Here is a 21,452-nt window from a genome sequence, read left to right as displayed (position 1 = left end):
TTTTAACTTTTTTTTCCTATAGCATCTAATATAGTACTTGACATAGACAAAGGGGAGCACTTGTGAGACGCTTTATTTTTTTTTAACTTTTTTTTTAAATTTTTTTTCCTATAGCATCTAATATAGTACTTGACATAGACAAAGGGGAGCACTTGTGAGACGCTTTATTTTTTTTTTAACTTTTTTTTAAAATTTTTTTTCCTATAGCATCTAATATAGTACTTGACATAGACAAAGGGGAGCACTTGCGAGATGCTTTATGAGAATTCCACAACTTTTATTTGGGTGACTGTTACTCTGCTGATTACTAAGTCTGTGACATTGGAGAAGTTTCTTAACCACTCTGCAACTCTCTCTGTCAAACTATCATGAGGGCATTAATAGTACTGAATCTTTAGAGTTCTTGATGATTTTAAAAGACAGTGCTTAGTGACTGACATGTGTCACAGGACCCTTGGGGTGTCGCTTTTCTGCCTCAAAACCTCTATGGTCAGTAATGCCTTTGCCTGAGTTTTGCTCGCGCCCACTGAACTGGTTCCACTCACTCAGCCCAGCAGGCTGCACTCGAGGTTCATGCTACTGGCCTAGATCATATGTCTGCCAAGGGCAAGCCAGGTGCAGAGAGACAAGGGGTGTGTGAGCAAGTGAATGTGGGGTCTTGCCATTTCGCCCAGTCAAACACACTGGCTGTGGCACAGAAGGCAGCTCCAGGTGCCAGCATGGGCGCCGGCTCCCTGCGAGACAGGGCTGGACCAGGTTTACCACAAGCAACTTCCATGACTGGCACCAGGGAACACGGTGGTGCCTAGAACACTGGAGACACTAGGAACTGCAGAGCCCCAAAGAGGGTGTCACAGCCCTGGCTCGGGGTCTGGGGTGGTGTCCTGGGACTGGGCTCCCCAAACGGCAGTAATGCTTCTGTCCTCTCTTTTGTCCTCATTGCCTGCAACATGGCAAGCAAAGGGTGTGTTTCAGCCCTGTTTGTGTTACATCTCTTTCAGCCCCACCATTCTCTCAAGTTCTCCTCCTGCATCTAGGAAGCATGAGGTATGCAGACAAGTGGAGGGTTAACAAGGCGAAGGGTGCTTTATTCAGTGACAGAACAGCTCAGCCGAGACCCGCAACGCTTACCTCCTCTCCACAGGCAGGTAGTCCAGTTATCTACGCGAGTCTGGCTGAGTCCGGGCTTTTTTATGGGCTTTGCGGGAGGAAGTGTGTGCCGATTGGTCCATGGGTGGTCACGGTCCCCGGAAAAAGCACAAGTTCTCACGCTGCTCTGCGGAACTGACATCCCCAAACCAGGATTTCAGGCCTCGCTGGCTTGAAGGTGGGGCTTCACTGGGGACCCACGCCTTTCCGACCAGGAGCCTGTCTGCCTCAACCTCCATTAACCTGCTTTCCATGGTGCCCATGGCACTCAAGCTGTTTGTGCTGAGGGGCGCCTGCAAGCCCGTGCCAAACCACCCTCAGTATCCCCCTTGACGTCCCTCTACTGCTGGTTGGTGGCCGAAGTCTGAAGGGGTCTGAGGCTGTAGGGTGCTGGCGTGTCAGTGCTGCCCTGAGCACGCACACACCCGGCCAGGTCGTGAAAGTGTCGGGGCTCAGCCACAACTTTGCTTTGAAATTGGAATGAGTGCTGGAGTGAAGAGAGGCCAAGCAGTGGGAGCAAAATGCTACAAATTATTGTTTTTTGAGAAAATCACCCACCTAGTCTGAGAGTTTATTTTCTTATTTGTAAATTAAGGGTAACAACGCTAACTTCAGAAAATTTTTGTAAGAATTAAATGAGAAAAGTATTTCAAAATAATCATCGAAACAAACGTTATTTCTAAATGAAATAAATGAGATGAAATATGTAAATGAAAATGTTATTAATAAGATGATAGTGATAAATTTAATGACGTCAGAAAGTTCAGAAGGCTGTTGAATTCGAATATCCAGGGAAGTTGACTTACTTTAAGGAGTCAGAATGAAGGACTGCAAAAGAAGTCAGTGACAAAATCAGAGATATAAGTGCTTGTTTAAGAGGATTTAGGTATAAGACACTTAGTGTCTTCTAGTGTACATGATAGCTTTCCCCACATATTGAAATGAAATATAAGTAGAAGAGATATTGAATTTGTTGATGACTCTCCAAATGAAAGTTTAGAACTACAGAATTAAATTGTAGGAAAGCCCATTTTAGTTCAACATAATGAAGTATTTTCTAACAATTAGATGTATGCACAAAAGAAATCCATTTCTTCACATGGAGCTGAGAGATTAAAAGCACCTGCTCAATTCACATAATGGGAGAAAATATTTGCAAACTACCCCTCTGGCAAAGGATTAAAAACCAGTATATATAAGGAGTCCAGACAACTCAATAGACAAAAATCTAATAATCTGATTAAAAAATGGGCAAAAGATTTGAATAGACACTTCTCAAAAGAAGACATACAAATGGTAAACAAGCATATGAAAAGGTGTTAAACGTCATTGATTATCAGAGAAATTCAAATTAAAACTACAAGGAGATATTGTCTCACCATAGTTAAAATGGCTTTTATCCAAAAGACAGGCAATAACAAATGCTGGACTGTGTGGAGAAAAGGGAAGCCTCTTACACTGTTGGTGGGAATGTACAATAACACAACCACTATGGAGAAGAAGTGTGGAGGTTCCTCAAAAAACTAGAACTAGAGCTACCATATGATCCAGCAATCCCACTGCTGGGCAAATTCCCAAAAGAAAGGAAATCAATATATTGAAGAGATATCTGCACTCCTATGTTAGTTGCAGCACTGTTCACAAAAGTGAAGATTTGAAAGCCACCTAAGTGCCCACTGATAGATGAATGAATAAAGAAAATGTACTTATACACAGTGGAGTACTATTTGACCATAAAAAAGAATGAGATCCTGTCATTTGCAACAACATGGATGGAACCAAAGGTCATTACATCAAGTATAATAAGCCAGCCAACGAGAGAAAAACACTGCATGTTCTCACTTATTTATGAGATTTAAAAATCTAAATAATTAAACACATGGAGATAGAGAATAGACGGATGGTTACCAGAGGCTGGGAAGGATATTAGGGGGTGGCGGGGAGGTTGGGATTGTTAATGGGTACAAAACATAGTTTGAAAGAATAAGTAATACATAGTATTTGATAGCACAATGGGATGACTATAGTCAAAATAATTTAATGTATATTTAAAAATAACTAAAAGTATAATTGGATTGTGTGTAATACAAAGGTTAAATGCTTGAGGGGATGGGTGCCCCATTTTCCATGAGATGATGATTTCACATTGCATGCCCATATGAAAACATCTCATGTACCCCATAAATATAATGCCTACTATGTACACACAACATTCTACAGATTAAAAAATATACATCCATATAAAAAAGTACAAGCTGCTAACTACTAGATAGCTACTTAGAGTTTCCCATCTTCACTTCCCGTTGTATATGTGATAAGCAGCATGCCTAATATGATTGGAGAAAAGAAAATGAGGCCATACCAATTTTGAAATATCTAGCTTTGAAGTTTTTTGAAGCATGAGTTTAGTTTGTTTTCTCCTCTTTCAGGAGCCATGCTGATCAAAAGAAGATTTCTTTTTTCCACTTTTAAATGAGTATTGCAATTATTATTTTCATGAATGATTAATCCCTAGCAAAAGAAAATTAAGAGGATGCAAATAAGCCTATGGAATTAAATAAAGCAAAATGTTACTTGGTGAAGCAGCAGATGTTGAATATTTCACAGTATTACTGATTCCAGTTGTGGGGTTGTGCCAGGTCTGTGATAACTGAAGCATATTTTTTCAAGCCCCAGTGGGACATTTATCAATGTTCAAGTGGCAGACAAGCATCATTATTACGGTGTCTGGCAGGTATAGGTATTCAGAAGGGGCCTGGCATTAAAGTATTTTGTATGTATCTGCTAATTATATTTCTCTGCTCCAAGCAGCAGCATTGTCATTCTTGTAGCATTTGTCATCCTTGCGGCAGGTAGCATGGGTACATTGAAGAATAAAATATTGTCTTCATGATCACATGGAGTTCTGCTGGAATTCTGGGAAAAGAATGATAAGAAAATCTATCATTTTCTTTCAAAGTGTCATTAGGAAAAAGCAAAATGAGTCAGACAAAAATGTCTAACAAGGGAAGCAGTCTCCAAATGTGTGTGTGTGTGTGTGTGTGTGTGTGTGTGTGTGTGTATGTCGGTATATGTGTGCACTGTAATCTGTGCTTTTTATTGGTCCTTGATATTTTATACATTTTATTCATTATTTAAATTACTAAAAATGACTTACTTTAAATAAATTATATTCTTTACAAAGTATTTGCACCTATGTCATTTTATTTAATCTTAAAAAGGCTGTAAGTTTAATTCTATGAGATTGAAACTCAAGAAGTTTAAAAGACATGTCTAGAGACTGAGAGCTACAAAGAGTAGACCCAGAAATCCACTAACATCTTCAGGTTCTGAAGTCCAAGACACTCTTTGTCTAACTACATTGCATCTGTGGGCCTGTTACTCAAACTTTAAATTAAAATAAATAAATAGAAAACATTGAAGGAGAAATAGAGCAATATAAAGCTTTGTGAGATGTAATTGGATTTGCCCTATGCACATCATCAATAGTCAATTTGTTTTATTAGTTCTGAAATGTGCTCTGCAATCAGTTTTATGGACCACTCTATTGGCTTTTAGATACAACAACAAAGCCAAATGTCCAAACAGCTCTCAGCAATGTAACTTCAGATTTTTCTTCATTTTCCCTCAAACACTTTCTTCTTTCTTGTCTCAGCTAGTTAGAAAGGGGGATTTAAAAATTACAAAGTTAGATTTATTTTTAATTCTCAAACTATAAAGCATTTAAATTGCATACTACTCAAAATTTTGTCTACCAAAAAATTATTTACTTTGCACAATACGATTTGGATCATATTTACAAAACTCATGTGTTTAAAGAATAAGTGCAATTTAAAAACACCATGATTTCATTTTTAGAAAAATATATATTTGATATATTTACAGTTTGGAGATATTTTTGTAAACTTAATTATATAACATATAAAATCTTTTTCTCTATCAATTATTTGTATTTATCACTGTTAGAATATACATTTGACAGCAACACTATATCCACGGGGACCACATTTTATTTACTGTCTCTGTGTTAAGGTTGCTTAAAGGTGAAATAATGCCTCCCGAAGTTCAGTTAAAAAAACAAACTAAGCATACTAGAATTTTGCATCTTTCATATTTTTATTACTTTGTTATTTATACACATATGCTAAATACAATGGGTTTGCAAAATCAGCCCATTATCCCACAAGAAAATAATCAGGCTTATCTTTTCTTCCCCATAAAACTGAATGGTAACTCCATTCAGTTACCAGCTCAAAATTGTTGTACGAAATTGTTCAATAGCTACTTATTGCAGATGACATAAATTCCAATATTCTTCACCTATCGCATAAGGCCTCCACCATTTGACCTAGCTGCATTGTTTCAAATGCACCTCTTCCCATTTACCCTGATGTAATTTTTGGCCCTTTTGCGATAAAATACAATCGCCTGAATGTTTCATATATTTTTAATGTTTTGTGCCATGGCAAATGTTTTTCCTTTTTCTGTTAAACCTTCCCCATTTTGCATATAACTAGCAAACTATTGCTTAGTATTAGAGAAGCTGAGTGATTCTCAATGCCCTTATGCTTTTTCTCCCATAGCACTAAAATTAGTCGCTGGCACATGGCTCCCTACAAAATACTGCATTTCCCCACATCCCCTGAAGGTAAGTGTGGTCTTCTGATTAAATTCTAGTCAGCAGAATATATGAAGTTGTCTTGTAGCATCCTTCTGAACCTCTCCTTAAGTGGGAGTAGCATGTAGTTTCTGTCCATCATCGTCTCCATCCTGCTTTCCGGGATAGGGAAACTAAGTGTCGCACCAGGATGAGACTTCAGACTATGGATTCAGAAAGGACCAAGGTCATCAGGTATTTGTAGTACAGAGCCACAGACCAGCCCTGATAACTTACCTTCAAAAATAATTTAACAACAACAACAAAAAATGTTCTGGTAGCATTTAGGTCAGTGGGTGCAGAACTTAATCCTAACAATATATCATTTTTCAACATCAAACTCAATTTTGACACTATGAGAATTAATAATATTGGATTGAGCCATATGCAGTTGCTTATTCCATAAGTCAAAAAATCATCAAATGTTTGCAGTTTCCTGTGTTTCAATTTAATACTGCTAATGGAAATATTATTTAGAGTATTTTGCAAAATCCCACAGCACCTTATAGTGCTCTCATATATGATATAATTATTTCCTTACATTACTGTCTTTGAAACAATCCTGGATGTCTTCAAAGAAAACATAAGACTTATTAATCTCAAATTCTCAAATTAGAATAGAATTCCTATTATTAATAGGCATATATATATGTATATATTTTATGGAAAGAATGGATGAATTAAATTTACCATTTTTATGTTGTACTTACATCACTTTTAAAATTATTATGCTTTGAGATAGATTTCTACATATTTTCACAACTTACTAATTTCCAAATATATCGTTAATGATTACTTGCTTACACTCTAGTGGCTATGGTTTGAGAAACAGATGAGTGGCGCTGTCTCTTTGTGGTTCATTTTCTGAGTTACTTAAGGACATACAAATCAAATCTATATGAATCAATTCCTTCTGAACCAGTGGATCAAGGATTTATTTCTATAAACATCAAGTTTCTGGCAAAAGAATGTACTTGCCAGTAAGGTCTGCAGTAAGGGAGGTTCCAGGTTCTCCACAGGTGCAAAATTTCATTCATTTCACATAATTAATGGTATCTAGAACATTGAAGTTTAATTCTTTCCTGAAATGACCCCTGAGAAATGCTGTCTTAGATTATTGAGGAGTTAGCTAAATATGGCATAATTTAAATTACTTCCATAGCTATTAGTAAAACTTTAATTTTCTATAAACTACACTTTATTCCTATGTAAACAACAATAATCCATGCTCCACCATCTACCTATAGCCAGCCAAAAGAAATTAATCCCTAGAAAGGGATGTGGACAGCATTACAAATGTTTAAACAATAATTTAATAGTATCAACCTTAGCATATTAAGCTGCAGAGAAATAGCAGACATCAGTTTGATGATGAACACAAAGTCATTTTATGATGCCCATTGGATAATCTGAAATTAAGCTGCAAGTAACATTCAGCTTTTGGATGTCTTCCTTTGAAATCATGTGTTATATTTTCAAGGAGATAAATGTGAGATTTTTCTGCTGACTCTTTCCACTATATATCGGGTAACTGCCTTAGTTTATATAAAAGTAGATACAGATATTGATTTGGACAAAGTGCAGAAAGATCTTCTGAGGTGTTGTTTTTATTAACATCTTATCCTCTTTGTAACTCCTTTACTCTTTCTGCTGGTTGGCAACATGTGAGAATACTTCAGTGTTTTTTTTTTAATTAATTTATTTTTTTTATTATACTTCAAGTTCTAGGGTACATGTGCACAACTTGCAGGTTTGTTACATGTGTATACATGTGCCATGTTGGTGTGCTGCACCCATTAACTCATGACTTTAGCTGATAAGAAAGTCCCTCACTGAATCATTACAATCCAACCCACCAGGGGACAGAGAGATTTTTCTACAAGCTAATTGTCACTTGGTGTTTTTGAAACTCTTTTAACAGTCACCATATTTAACTTATCTTAAAAATGGTAGAAACTCAGTATTTTCTTCATCCATTCTCATATAAAACACCTAGTGCCAATCTATTTGATAAAACAAACAAACAAACAAACAAACAAACACTTTTTGGAAGTTTCAAAAAAGAATAGTGCCTTTGTATATGTGCCTCCAAAACTCACAACTGGTTTGCCTTAACTTCTTTCTTAGTCCTTTGTGATAGAGTCATCCTTCTTTTCTCTCTTTCATTTCTTTATTCTTATTTTATTTGGTAAATCAAATTGTCCCTGATTCATAGACTGATAAAAAGTCAGTCAAATCTGTTTGGTTCAGTTAAGATGAGTATTGACTTTGCTAGTATTTGAGACCAGGGCATTGAATGTTTCTTAGTGTTTCCTTATGAAAAACAAACAGGCAAATGAAAACAAAAAGTCTCCCCAAAACAAAAAAATAAGAAATCCAGAAATCATAGTACCTATTGGCCAATATAACCCAACCTAGCAATGTGTGTGTGTGTTTTGCTCCAGTGCTCTGAAACATTTTTGAAGTCAACACCTTAGATCTCGCAAATTATCTTCAGTCTCTACCATACACGTTTATCTGTGCTGTAGGATTTGTATCATTGATTTGTTTATATTGCTTGTGTGCCCGCGATAGTCACTTCATTTTGGGATATATGTTGTAGAAAACCAGTTTGTTTAATTTTGGCAACAACCTTTAAAGTACAAACCTAAAAAATAAAACAAAACACAAAACTAAAAAACAATGACAACAAAACCATTTTCCAAAACCTAGAGTCAATATATTTTTTAACATCTTGCTAAAAGACAATGAATAATTTCTAGGTCAGGATTTAAGAAAGTATTTTTTTCAGAATGTGAGACTTCTTTGTTTGGGAAACCTTGCTTTTCTTGGGGAGAAGAGGAGGACAGGTACACAAACGTGGTTTTCAGAGCCATGAAGAGTAGCAGACCGAATCAAAACCCTGAATTTTGGTTTGAGACCTCAAAGATTTCCATCAGAATTGAGGATGTAAATATTAACCAGCTCTATCACGGCCTACAGTTTGGTTTCAGTCCTTCCTGATGGCCCACAAATTCTGAAATTGTATTTAGATGATCTGGGATTTCCATGGAACACAGATATTCAGAGTAAAAAGTGAAAATTCCTCTTGGAAGAAAAAGTAAAAATTATTATGGGGCTTAAATCATTTCTTAAGTACTTTTTTGAATATGGTACTCTGCAAAATGAGAATGAGCACAGCAATCAGTAACTGGAAAGAAATTTACAAGAATTTACTATATTGGAATAAGACATTTTTCCAAGGAGTCTTTGTTCTCTAGTGTGGTAAGTAGTATTTGGAGACATAACCTGAAATAACCTAAGTGCTAGGGACAGTTCATTGCTTTTGGGAAGTTCATTGTTTCTGACTCATTTCAAAGATCAGAGTTAGAATATTTACATGTGTGAGTATAACTATATAAATAAACATACGTATATAGTACGTAAAATACATTATTTTATATTTTAAAATATAAAATTTATTCTCGTTTGTCTAAAATATATTATAAATAGTAATATATTTACATATTTATCAATACCTTTTGATATATTCATATACTTCCTCATACAACAGATATATTTTTATGTGGTTAGGTAGATTTTTACCTTTAGACATTTTCTCTTCATATATCATTAGAACTTCCATTTTAAATTTGGGATGACAAATAAATTTATGTTTCTCGCTTGTATCTAGATTCCTTTCTCCCACACATGCTGAGAATCCATGTTCACAGGAACACTAGATTAATTTACTTTACTTTTAAGTGCATAGAATTACTTTTAAACCTTTATATTTGTTTTATTTTTTATGAAACATTTAACATATTTAAATGATTTCAAATCAAACTACAAAACACAGTGTTTCAAAGTTTAGTTTCCATCTCTATCCATTTTCTCACTATTCCTCTCTTTCTCTATAGGTAATAATTTTGGATTTATGTTTTATTGTTCCATTTATAGTATAAGCAAATGCCATATGTATGCATTTGTATTTGTGTGTATATTTATATTGATATATCTCTACACACACACATTTGTACTTATGAATATATATGTCTTTCCTTAGATAATTGATATTATATTATAGAATTTTTTAAAATTTATTTCACTTTAAAGATTATCCTGGAGAGTACTCCACAGTATGATGAAGAGACTGTCTTCATTCATTTTATAGTTATGTTACACTCCATAGTGTGAATATACATAGTTTTATCCAGCAGTGCTTTTTAATGGGCAATTATATTTTTTGAGCTTTTTGTTATTAAAAATAACCCTGCAATGAATAGTCATGTTTTGTCTATTTTGTTATGCATTTCTTCTGGTATATCTCTGGAATATAGTCCTAAATGGGGGATTTCTGAGTCAGAAGGAAATGCATACGTAATTTCATTCAACACTGACAGATTATCTTCCATGTGAGCTGTACCATATCTTTGTATTGTTTTATTTTTTTACTTCACAAGTAAAAATTGTGTATATTTATGGTGCACAACATGATATTTCACACACGTATGCATTGTGGAATGGCTAAATTGAGTTGTTTAAAATATCCATTACCTCAAATGCTTATTTTTTATGTGTGGGGAGAAATCTTAAAATCCACTTTCAGCGATTTTCAATAATCAATATATTTTTATTAACTCTAGTCATCATAATAATGGATCTCTTGAGCTTATTCTTCCTATATAACTGAAATTTGGTGCCCTTTTGCGTACATTTCCCCAACCCCCCCAACACCTAGCCTCTGGTAACTATCATTTTACTTTCCGTTTCTATGAAATTCAACTTATTTTTCACACCACATGTAAGTGAGGTAATGTGGTATTGGTCTTTTTGTGTCTGGGTTATTTCACTTAGCATAATATTCTCTGGGTTCATTCACATATTCCCAAATGGCAGAATTTTCTTTTTTCCTTTAAGGTGAAGTAGTGTTTCCTTGTGTGTATATGATATATGTTCTTTATTTATCTCTTGATGGACACTTAGGTTGATTCCATATTTTGGTTATTGTGACTAGTACTGCAATAAATAGGGAAGTGCAGATATCTCTTTGACATACTAATTTCGTATCATTATGGTTATTAATATATACCCAGTATTGAGATTGCTGGATTATATGGTGGGGGGAACCTCCATACTATTTTTTATAATGGCTGTACTAATTACATGCCCACCGAGTGTGCCAGAGTTTGCTCTTCTCTACATCCTCACCAACACTTAATTTTTTTTCAGTAACATTCAAAATTCATTCTAACAGATGTGAGGTGACCTCTCATTTTGGTTTTCATTTGCATTTTCCTGATGTTTGATATTAAGCATATTTTTTATATATCTGTTGCCATTTTTGTGTGTTCTTTTAAGAGAATCTATTCAGATTCTTTGTCCATTTTTAAATTAGTTTATTTGTTTTCTTACTAATGAATTGGTTGAATTCCTTATATATTTTGGATATTAACGTCTCATCAGATGTATGGTGTGTAAATATATTCTCTCATTCTTGTTTCTTTACTCTTGATTGTTCCTTTGCTGGGCAGAAGGTTTTTATCTTGATGAATTTCATTTGTCTACATTAATTTTTGTTGCCTGTGCTTTGGGTTCATATTCAAAAAACCTTTGCCCAGAGCAATGTCATGGTGATTTTTCTCTATGTTTTCTTACAGTAGATTTACTATTTCAAGTAATGTATTTGTCTTTAATCCTGTTGAGTTGATTTTTGTATATGGTGTGAGGTGAGGATCTAATTTCATTCTTTTGCATGTGAATATCCAATTTTCCAGCATCATTATTTTATACACTGTTCTTTCCCCATTGTGTGTTCTTGGCATTTATATCAAAGATTAATTGAATATAAGTACATGGATTTATTTTGGGGTTCTCTATTTCATTCCATTGTCTATGTGTCTTTTTTTATGCCAGTGAAATGTTCTTTTGAATACTATAGCTTTTTAGTAGATTTTGAAATCAGGTAGCATAATGCCTCTGACTTTGTTCTTTTTGGTCAAGACCACTTTAGACATTGGTGCCTTATCTGTGAAAAATGTCATTGGAATTTTGATACAGATTGCATTGACTCTGTAGATATCTTTGAATAGTATGGACATTTTAACAATATTAACTATTCTAATCCATGAACAATGGAAATCTTTCCTTTTGTGTCTTTGGCAATTCCTTTCATCAATGTTCTATAGTTTTCAACGGGGCCGTATTATTTTTTGTTCCTAACACTATCTGATGAGAGTCCTGTTTCATCAGAATTTTGTCAACAGTGTTTACTGTCAAACTGTTGATTCTTACCCTGTAAGAAAGAAACTAAACCAAGATGTAGTTTTTATTTTTAGTTTTATGAGTAGATGAAAGATTGAAAATATTTTTCACACATTTAAGAGCCATTTCACTGTTGGTGGGAATGTAAATTAGTTCAGCCGCCATGGAAAACAGTTTGGAGGCTGTTCAAAGAGCTTAAAACAGAACTACCATTCTATCCAGGAATCTACTGGGTATGTATCCAAAAGAAAATAAATTGTTCTGTCAAAAAGACACACGCACTTGTATGTTCATCTCAGCAAAATTCACGATAGCAAAGACATTTAATTAACCTAGGTGCCTATAAACTAAGAATTGGATAAAGAAAATATGGTGCATATACACCATATCTTTTGTAGCAACATGGGTGCAGCTGGAGGCTTCTATCCTAAAGAAATTAACACAGGAACAAAAAATCAAAAGCCGCATGTTGTCACTTATAAGCGGGAGCTGAACATTAGTACTCATGGACAGGAAGATGGCAACAATGGACACTGGGGACTATTAGACGGGGGAGAGTGAGGCAAAGGTTGAAAACCTACCTATTGGGTACTAGCTCACTACTGGGGCGAGGGGATAAATTGTACCCCAAACATCTAGGTTGTTACTAGATTTACAATTTTGTGTGCGTGTATTCAAGTTTGTCTACTCTTTCCCTGTTTCTTTTGGATTTGAAACATATTTAAGGTTTCCACAATCCTACACTTAAGAGAAATTCACCTGAAATTTCCTCTAGAAATTTATCCTAGAGTAATTCATTTCAGTTTGCAGCATAAAAGATAGCTTAATATTATATTCCCCATTGTAGGTATTTTTAATAGGTCGCAACACCATTTATTAAAAAGGGAATCTTTCCCTAATTAATTTTAGAATCTGCCTTATTGTAGTAAATGAACCTATGTCACAATACATTTCTGACTGTCCTACACAATTTCATTGTTCAGACTTTTTATCCATAAACCAATATGAAGTAGTTTTAGTTTTAAAAGATTTATACTATGTTTTAATAACTGATTGGGCTAGTTCACCTTTTTTCTCCTTCTTAAATTTCCTGGCCAATTTTGTTTGTTCTATAAAATAAACTTTAAAATCAACGTGACCAGCTCAAGTAGATAACGTACTTGGGATTATTGTTAGCTTATTTGGGATTGTGTTTCATTAAACTTTCATTGGGATTGTGTTTCATTAAAATATCACTTCAGAAGAATAAGCCTCTGGGCGCGGTGGCTCACGCCTGTAACCCCAGCACTTTGGGAGGCCGAGGCGGGCGGATCATGAGGTCAGGAGATCGAGACCATCCTGGTTAACACGGTGAAACCTGTCTCTACTAAAAATACAAAAAAATTATCCGGGCTTGGTGGCGGCGCCTGTAGTCCCAGCTACTCTGGAGACTGAGGCAGGAGATTCGCTTGAAATCAGGAGGTGGAGGTTGCACAGAGCCCAGATCGCGCCACTGCACTCCAACCTGGCGAAAGAGCGAGACTCCGTCTCAAAACAAAAACAAAAACAAAAACAAAACAAAACAAACAAACAAAAACAAGAATAAGCAGCTTCACTATGTTAAGCCTTCCTATCCCAGAATATAAAATTGTCTCTATTCCTTCAAGGCGATTTTTTAACTTTCAGGCTAATGTTATTATTTTTCCCATGTTAATAAGGTAGACAGTCTCCAAGATGTCTATCAATTATACCTATGTATGTATCTCCCAAATATACATACATTTCTTTTTTTGAAAGTTGAATCTCCCTTATTGTTTTTATTACATTTTTGGGAGCTATTTCCGAAAATATGATTTGTACATCAAAATTATTCCTATGATTTTTTCTGTTACTCGTTATTAATTTCTACTTTTATTTATCTTAACTCCTTCCATATAGTTCCTTTTCGTTTCCTTAATTTTTCTTTTCACAGATTCTTAAGTTGGATGTCCAGTGAAGATATTTAATGGTATAAACTTTATACTAAAAATATTTTTATACTAAAATACTTTATACTAAAAATTATTGCATTATTTAGTATATATTTAGTATATATTATATTATTTAGCATATACTTTATACTAAAAATATATGATTATGATAACATATACCTATCTTTCCTTTTTCTGGAGTACATGTCTGGTCTTTGAGTATATGCTCTATTTTTCTATTTTCTGAAATAATTTTTATGTGATTGAAATTAACATTCCCACTTTAATTTCTTTTCTGTTAATTTTCACATTAATATTTATTTCTTTTCTTCTAAGTGCTGTATTGCATTTTTTTGTTTATACATTCTCTTCATCTGTGAATATTTTAGGTTTTACAGCTTTTATTTCTAGAAATCTTATTTAGCTTTTCCAGGGATCAGTTGATCCAATTTATCAATTCTTTTTCATAATTTCAATGCCTTCTTTTATTGCTTTTCACTGATTAAAATCACAATTATATTATGACCTTTGATAATTCAATTTTAAGTCTTTTAGATGTAATTATATTGTTTATTATCTCATCCATGAGAGTTTACTCTGAGGAGCAGAATTATGAACTTATTTAGAAAAAGAGTTTGATGATAGCAATTCGACCTTTTAAAATTGTGGGAGCTGGTCAATTACACATAGATCAGCTGTTTCTTCTGCATCTGATACTCAGCCTCATGTTGTGGCACAGGCAGTTGGGGGAAAACATATGAACAGGAAGTGAGGGAGAACGGGGAAAATTGAAATAGTCACTGGCTCTCCACATCTCTTAGTTTCTAAACTTGATGTCACAGATGACCTGTGTCAGGAGGAACTGTCACTCTGCCATAGAGCCACACTGACACCTTGCCAGAATTTGGTGGGGTAGAGCAGGGGTGTAGGAGGCAGGACCTTTCAAATAGTTGCTGCCTATGCAACACAGTGAGTACAAACATCCTCCAAAATGTGAATATGACTATTTACATTAACCTCTTAAGTGAATGGATCTTCTTCTCTACTTCCAAATGTCATGGAAATAAAGCCTGTGTCCAACAGTAATGGGAAGTTTAGAGCAGGAAATTATGGGACCCTATTTTGTTTCAATCGAGTTGGCATGTTTAAAGCCACAAGAGTTACGTATGCTGTCACCTACTCATGGTGGCTTTACTTGTGCTTACTGATTTCTGTTTATTGTGAACCAATGGTTCTTGACCTTATTTTATGGGAGAGCGCTTCTCTGAAGTTGATTTTTTTTTTTTTTTTCCATCTTGGCATTTGTTTGGGCCACATATGTAATGTGAATTCAGGATCTGAGTGTTTAGAATTTAAGAGTAGATTTTTTTGTTGTTGTTGTTTTCTTCATGTTACCAAGATTCAAGGATAAGACAGACATATTCTCATTATTTCTTCTTTTGTTACTCCTAATTTACACACGGGGGTGCTGTTCTTTGGGGATCCTAGCTTAATGCAGACCATCGTTTTTGACCTCTGGACCTGCTCAGGCCACTGACTTTGTTTCTGAACCCAGTTTAATAAGTGCATTAAAATGCATGCTTTGGTGGCTTACACCTATAATCCTAGCACTTTGGGAGGCTGAGGCAGACAGATCACAAGGTCAAGAGATCAAGATCATCCTGGCCAACACAGTGAAACCCCATCTCTACTAAAAATACAAAAATTCGCTGGTTGTGATGGCACACACCTGTAGTCTCAGCTACTCGGGAGGCTGAGGCAGGAGACTCACTTGAAACCGGAAGGCAGAGGTTGCAGTGAGCTGAGATTGCACAATGGCACTCCAGCCTGGGAACAGAGCAAGTCCCCGTCTAAAAAAAAAACAAAAAACAAACAAACAAAAAACATGCTCTAACATACAGGTATTAGCAGATATGCCAATAACAAAGACAAACAGTGCTTTATTATTTCTTTGTATTGAAATAGAATTCTTCTGGCTTCAACAAAATCTATAATGATCCCAACAGCTTATCTATCTGTCTATCTGTCTATCTATCTATCTATTATCTATCTCTCGCTCTCTCTCTCTCTATTATCTATCTATCTATCTATCTATCTATCTATCTATCATCTATCTATCTATCATCTATCTATCATTGTATATAGTTTTTTGTAACCAAAGTTTAGCTATATCCAAAAGCCACTTCCACCCAAATGCTGGGAGAAGAAAGAGAGAGAATGGTGTTACTGATGCCAAGAAGCCAAAGTCAACTAATGGACCTGAAAATCAGTGGTCCTATATAGCAGGTGTTAGAGAGACTGAGACACCAGCTGTTGCCAGCAACACTGCACAAAGCAGAAAGGGACAGAAAATAAAGTCTAAATTCTTCCCTTCTCCCTTCTCCTAACTATGCCTCCTGTTCCCCTAACCCATCCAGAAGCTCACAGGCACAGCAGTTTGTCTCTAGTGTTTCAACTGGTCTGCATTACTGCCTTAGAGAGCAGAGCAGACTAAGGTCAAGGAATGCATCTGAGGACAAACAAGCCTAACAATTTACATAGGGCCTTACATTATTCTAGCTTGATTCCAAAAAGTAAAAGAAACTTGATTTATACTTAGAAACACAATGTGAAGGCAGTAAATTTTCAAATTATGACTTTGAAAGTTGGTATAATTATTTTTATTTTACAAATAATAATTTAAAAAAATAACAGTTGAGGTTCAAAGAAGTATCTTTCCGAAATTGGCATAGCTAGTTAATAATAGTGCTTGGAATAGAGTTTTCTCCTTTCAATGAACTGTCCTTGTTTCTTCCTTTGTCTTCTGATTAACATCACCAAGTAAATCCATGTCCATAAAACTGACATTTGGCCTCATTGCCACAGAATCACATTCAAGATAAACTGGGAGACAAGATCCCAGTCATAAATAATAATTGCATGTACTTTTCCCAGCTTCATTCTTGGGATACTCTGGGAAATTATGAGACCTCAAGACAAATAATGTGTGTTGTATAGATATTTACATCTGCAAATGCTTTTGATCCTGACTACAAATGCGAATACCCGAAAGAAGTGAGCAGTGGCTCCTCCTGGTAATTGGGATCCCCCAAGGATTTAATTAGTGCAGCATCCAAGTTCATCTGCTTGCCACATTCCCCAGAGGTTGGTGTCTATGCTAAATTGCATAGCAAATCTGCCAGCTATTCCCAGGAAACGCTTGGCTGTGGAGAATCAGATTCTATTCCCCAGCGATATATATGTAAGGTAAGAAGAACAGGAGACTATATTTCAGTTTTTATCATGGTTTTCTTGTCCAGATTAAAAAAACCGGATAGACAGCCACTCCTTCATTCACAGGAATTGTGTATCTCCTGAAGACAATCTCACCTGTAACATTTTATCTGTGTTCATTTAATCATTCACTTATCTTCCTGATCTGGTTTTATTTGTAAGAAGTGTGATTAGATTAAATCAGAGATTTCTTTCAGCTTTGAAAGCCTGTGCTGCTAGACAGAAATGTGTTTTTAATTGGACCTCAATCTATAAATAATAATGAATAAATGCTACTGCTATTATTGCCATGATAACTAGAAATAATAATAATGTAACCTTGTCTGTACACATTACTTTCATCAATATAATCATTTTATTTTTCAACAGTGCTACATTTCAGCAAAGCTAATAGGTTGGTAAGTCTAAGGCCAAATGGGATGAAGTGATGAAATGCATTTGAACTTTATTTGCATAAAACAATAAAAAGATGTTTCCTTTTTTAAAAAAAAAAATTACTTTAAGTTCTGGGTAGATGTGCAGAATGCGCAGGTTAGTTACATAGATACACATGTACCATGGTGGTTTGCTGCACCTATCAACCCCTCATCTGAGTTGTTAGCCCCTCATGCATTAGGTATTGGTCCTAACGCTCTTTGCCTCCACCCTTGCAACAGGCCCCAATGTGTGATGTTCCCTTCCCTGTGTCCATGTGTTCTCACTATTCAACTCCCACTTATAAGTGAGAACATACGGTGTTTGGTTTTCTGTTTATATTTTAGTTTGCTGAGAATGATGGCTTCCAGTTTCATCCATGTCCCTGCAAAGGACATGAACTCATTCTTTTTTATGGCTGCATAGTATTCCGTGGTGTATATGTGCCACATTTTCTTTATCCAGTCTATCACTGATGGGCATTTGGGAGACATTTCTGTAACAACAGTACAAGGGAAAATGATTGACCATGAGAATGAAGAAAAGAACATTTGGCCTATATAGAAAGATATTTTTAATGATGTTTTAAAATAAAAATAAAATCCTAAGCTTCCTACTGAGTGAACAGATCCCTCTCTTGGTCCAGGGGACCCCAGATAAACCTTAAAATTTGAGTTTCCAGTCATGATAGGATGGCAGGTCACATATGCCTCATTACACCTCACCCTTTTGCAGTTTGGAGACAACAATTGACAAGAATTAATGTTAAAATGAAGATTGTGCACTAACAGAATGGACTCTTTGTGGCAATAAGATACCAAAGTATAAACAAGACCCAAGGCCATTCCAGGCAAGGGTCTAATCATGCACCCTTAACATTTAAAGAATACACTGTGTTCTGATGGCCACAAGATTTTTCTTTTTCTTTAAACAAGCACTGGCCTTGAGATAAGACACAATGAGGCAATTGCACTCCACCAGACACTAACTGATCCCCAGCACCAATTCCATATTCAGTAACTATAGCTTTGATGGGACAATACTAATCTCAGTAACTTTCTCCTGATTAGAAAACCACCAGCCGTAGACTGGTTCTGGCTGAGTGACTTAAGTGCCTTCATTTACATGTATTACATTTTAAAGTCACAAGACCTATAAGTTTAGGAAATAGACTTTATATCTTATGATGGGTTACAGCCGGCAAGGTGGCCATTCTTCTCCCAGAATGATCAAAGGTGTTTTAAAGGGACTAATTGTGATACACTTATCAAAATGTATTGATATAAGTTTTAAAACTGTGTTTTAACACATGCTGAAAAGACTCCCACTTATGAGTGAGAATATATGTTGTTTGGTTTTCTGTTTATGTGTTGGTTTGCTGAGAATGATGGTTTCCAGCTTGATCCATGTCCCTGCAAAGGACATGAACTCATTCTTTTTTATGGCTGCATAGTATTCCTATTATAAGAATGATCAAAGGTGTTTTAAAGGGCCTAATTGCGATACACTTACATGTTAAGGCTCCACCCCCAAAGTGAACATGGACATGTTACATGCATATTTGTTCAATACACATGTGTCTGGCCCATCTTCATTAATATTCATAGCTCTTTCAGCAACCTCCTGAATATGCATATTGATGAATGTGAATACGTATATGTATAACCAAGCCATTCGGCATAAAGCTCCCACCGCAATCGCCTCCTTCAGAGTGCCTGTCTCTGGTCTTTGCTGGAGGCTGTGCTTCCCAGTCTTGTCAGACTGACTGTCTTGCAGGCTGTAACCCTTTATAAGAAATGAAGTCTGTTTGCTAAACTTATAGATTTTATGACTTTTTTTTTTCTTTTAATTAGACGGAGTCTCTGTGCCCGGGTTGGAGTGCAGTGGCGCGATCTCGGCTCACTGCAAGCTCCGCCTCCCAGGTTCACGCCCTTCTCCTGCCTCAGCCTCCCGAGTGGCTGGGACTACAGGCGCCGCCACCACGCCCGGCTAGTTTTTTGTATTTTTTAGTAGAGACGGTGTTTCACCGTGTTAGCCAGGATGGTCTCCATCTCCAGACCTCTTGGCCCGCCCGCCTCGGCCTCCCAAAGTGCTGGGATTACAGGCGTGAGCCACGGCGTCTGGCATCTTGTGACTTTTATAGTTAACATGAATATATTATTACTGGTGTTCTCAGATAAATTCATGTTTGGTACTCCTGGGCCACATAGGTTCTATGTCAGTACTTCACTTCCCAGGAAAAGTGAAGCTCCGCCCTTTCTTTTTCTGGGGTAGCTCCTGCATTTCATGAATAGCTCAGATTTACCACCATATCTTCATAGTACTTCATACCACCTATTACTGCCTGAAGATTTGTTTTTATCTATCAACTCTTTCTTATCTTATTATCTCACTCCTCTGTAATATAAACTCAATAAAAGTAAACATTTATTTCTAAAGTTCAGAGCTGTATCCCCAGAGCATAGAGCAGTGCCTTTAATATAGCAGGAACTCATTAAATATTTGTTGAATTAATTGTTAAGCTATTAAATCTATGAGAAAAATATCATTGAAATATTTCATATTACCTTTATTTTTAAAGCTTGTTACTCAAAAAGTTATAACTATTTAAACTATTCTGAATAAACACATCATTATCAAATATTGAGGTTAAATCTTTTTTTAATCTGAAGTCAAACCAATCTCTTTTGTTGGAATGCCTAAAATCAAATAGAACAAGCTTTCTGATATTATTAAAAATTAGTAGAACAAATTAGTAGAATATTAAAAATTATTTAGAGAAATAAGCTAGTCACAAAAAGATAAACACTATGTAATTCCACTTATAGGAGTTATCTAAAGTACTCAAATTCATAGAAATGCAAAGTAGAATGGTTATTACTAGGGGTAGAGGGAGGAGGTAGAGGGAGGGAGGAGGAACATGGGAGCTGTTTAGGGGATATAGACTCAGTTTTGCAAGATGGTAAAGTTCTGGAAATCTGTTTCATAAATATGTGAATATACAAAACACTACTAAACTGCACACTTCCCCACAGATTCACACAATACTTTCATGGACACTATTTGGAATCATGTCATTACTTACATTGCCGATGTCTTTTCAGCATGTGTTAAAACACAGTTTTAAAACTTATACTACTGGCAAGGCTGGAGATGAACATGAATTATCAGGTTAGAAATGAACTTTGTGGCCCTAGAGAACAGCACTTACAAATGAATTTGAACACTGCTATGGCTATTTCACATCTAAAACCAGAATTTAGCACTAGCACTGTGAAATGATTTTACTTTGAAAAACCGAAGTGGCCAAATCACCTACCAACCTAAAATATCTTAAATGGTCCTCTGTTATTTTCAGGGAAAGACTCAATACTCTGGGTTTTCCTGTAAATCTGGACCCTCCGTGATCTGCTTCAAAATTTTCATCCTCACTCCCATTACCACCCAGGTTCCTCTTAGACACATTCAATATTCCACCAACATTCACAGGCCGTGAGAGTTCACATTTCAAGAGCTTTTCACTATGCTCTTTACTGCAGAAATGCCTTTCAATCCTTTCTCTTGCCTTTTTAAATTATACTAAATGGACCTAGTTAATCATTTCACTGGAAGCCATCCCTGATATATTCGTCCCAACTCAGAAATTCCCTAAAGCAAAGTTAACTAGTTTTTCTGAGATCCCACAAAGACACAGCATGCTATCAATGTGAATAAATGTAAGACTATATTTGCCCTGGTCAGAATCCAAAACATTAATGTTTTTTTCG

This window comes from Mandrillus leucophaeus, unplaced genomic scaffold (assembly GCF_000951045.1).
Source record: "Mandrillus leucophaeus isolate KB7577 unplaced genomic scaffold, Mleu.le_1.0 Scaffold142, whole genome shotgun sequence".
NCBI classification, from domain to species: domain Eukaryota; kingdom Metazoa; phylum Chordata; class Mammalia; order Primates; family Cercopithecidae; genus Mandrillus; species Mandrillus leucophaeus.
This window is presented reverse-complemented; position numbering follows the sequence as displayed.